The sequence below is a fragment of the Oncorhynchus clarkii genome, unplaced genomic scaffold (genome assembly GCF_045791955.1).
Source record: "Oncorhynchus clarkii lewisi isolate Uvic-CL-2024 unplaced genomic scaffold, UVic_Ocla_1.0 unplaced_contig_544_pilon_pilon, whole genome shotgun sequence".
NCBI lineage: Eukaryota > Metazoa > Chordata > Actinopteri > Salmoniformes > Salmonidae > Oncorhynchus > Oncorhynchus clarkii.
This window is the reverse complement of record NW_027260840.1, coordinates 195001-197382: the sequence shown is the minus strand read 5'-3', so window position 1 is coordinate 197382 and position 2382 is coordinate 195001. Positions and strand designations below refer to the sequence as shown.

Below are 2382 nucleotides of genomic sequence, written 5' to 3'. Positions count from 1 at the left end.
ATAAAGAAGTTAACGGGTTAAATATGAACACCAAATATGTGGCAAGGAGTTTTTTTTAAAGAAGCTCAGCAATTTCCTGTTTAAACTTGGGAAAACAGAGACGTGTCCAGTAACACAGATGCGTTAAAACATGCAAACCAATTGTCTCCTAACACATACATATCCCTTATGATTTTCTGTATGGTTCATTGTAAGAGTTAAAGCGGGTTAAAGAAAACGGTATGTTCCGCGGGGAAGGAAAGAGACTTATTTTGAGAGGAGCCGAGGACTGACTGCCCATGGTGGATGGGCGGAGCAGCAAGCATGCGCTGAGCTGGCAGAGCCGGGGCTAGTCTGCTGCGCGCGAGGAGAGGGAGATCACGGGCTGGCTCGGGTCCTCTCAGACGGACGCGGGGAGACCACCTTACCAAACACGTCTCCTTGAGGACTAAATAGGCGAGAACAGAAAAGAGCAAGAGGGAGAGTGAGAGACACGGAGAAATAGAAGAATATAAAGCTATAAGGACAACACCTCCGTTTGTAACCACAGGGAGTCGGCATCTGGAAACATAACGAGCGAAGAAGACCCCCCCCCCCCTCGCGACATCTCTCGGCTCTGTATCTCCCAGCGCACCCCTCCTATAGCCTACTCCCTGGAGAACGACCACCCATTGAACACCCTAATTGACCAGCGTTGCCATTAAGCGATGCACTTTGAATCCAAGACGAAACCGAACGCGTAATTTTTATGCACATTTTACAACCAGTGATCTTAATTTTCCAAAACGGAACAGTTTAGACTATGGATACAGTTTAGGGTGTTTAGCCTAAAATGAACGGGTTTCTGGCGACGAGAAATGATCTCATCCCCGGTAACTGACATCAACACTATACTATTATCTCGTATTGCTTGTGAAAGAGTCTTATCGTCTTCGTTTTATTCCATTTTCCATTTTCTTTTTCAAACCAATGGTCTGGGAACGGACCGCCTCACTCGACACATACTATTGTATTTAGACGTGTCAGCTTCCTTTAGTGCTTTGAACGAGGACAACATTACAGAATTGCAAGGGGAAATTGTCATCGGGAGGCTTTTGCACAAACATACGGAGTGGAAAGTTTGTTGCCGGAGAGGGAATACATCGGAGACATCTCGGCCATATCCACGGGATTTTCCCCCAAGGTAAACCCGTTGCCTTCAGCCTACAACTCCCCTATATCCTTCCCTCTATCCTTCTCTGTGTGTCGGGATATTGTTACACTGGATGATATATAGGCGTTACATAATTTGCACGGGCAGTTCGTTCCCGTATGGTATATTTGATGTTTGTAAATGTGGTCTTGTGTGTCCGAGATAGTCGGTGAAATGTGAAATGGGCAGAGTTCAAGGAGGACAGGGCGGACTGACCTAATTTCTGAGTCCACAGTGGTGCGCCAGCCCTGCTCCGTTGTCCAGAGCCGCCGCCGCTCTCCCTGGACTGCCTGTCATATCTTTATACACTGGCCATGGCGTAGGCCTACGTGCATCGCCAGCGTCTGTGATTTACAAAGACACCGTGTCATTCCTCATATTCATAGGGACACGACATGTCTGCTTGACAGTCACACCCAACAAAAAGTAGAATTCCCCCAGAAACACATTTTCAGAGCGCGCATGACAAGCGAGGCCTTACTCTCCTTGTGGGGTTGCGTCGGCTCAAATAGTGAAGCCATATGCGCGGGGCATGTCAAGGATTTCAGTTCTGCGCGATGATGGAATGGAGTCAGATTCAGAACCAGAAGCAGAACACTATCGGTATTATTTCTACCATTACATCAGTTTACTGTGATACATTATCAATATTCAAAGCCTTAAACAAAAACATGCTATTGCAAACCCTAAAGACTCAATGTTCTCTCATAACAGCAGGTGAACAAACAACACTGGGATCCAATAACGGCACTGTCATGAAATATCACCATTGTTATGTTGCCAGTTCCCAATTTAACAAAACATAATTCAGAGTTGCTCTCAAGGGCCAAGCACCCAAACCAATAGCAGACCAGGACAGCTACACTGTACTGGGCAATGGGGCAGCAGATGATCTGTGTGGGCAGAAGCCTGGATAAAGAGGCTATTTTCCTCCAATTAAGCAATTGCTCTGTCCCTGCGCCTAATGGTGTGCACATTTGGAGCTGGGGAGCAGGTTTGGGACAGAGCCTCTCCCGATTGGCTGCCTCCCATTGTCCCAGATGAGGCCAGGGGAAAAGGGCGAAGGCCTGCCAAGGCAGAATACAGTTAACCAACCCATGAGGAGGCCTGATCATTATAAAACATTACATTATGAACTCAGGCACACTCTTACTTTCTGAGGGGGGTTGGATTGGAGGGGGTTGGTTGGGGGCTGGATGAAAGTTTGAATG

The 2382-nt window shown here is 47.2% G+C and overlaps 1 protein-coding gene across 1 annotated transcript in view; it reads left to right on the top strand.

The window, feature by feature from the left end:
* The first annotated feature begins 381 nt into the window (after positions 1-381).
* Positions 382-2382, top strand: part of LOC139401887 (zinc finger protein GLIS2-like) — a 63683-nt gene continuing 61682 nt past the window's right edge. Inside the window, exon 1 of the mRNA XM_071145888.1 lies at positions 382-1162. The gene's annotated coding sequence lies outside the window, so the exon portion shown is untranslated. The remainder of the gene's footprint in view (positions 1163-2382) is intronic.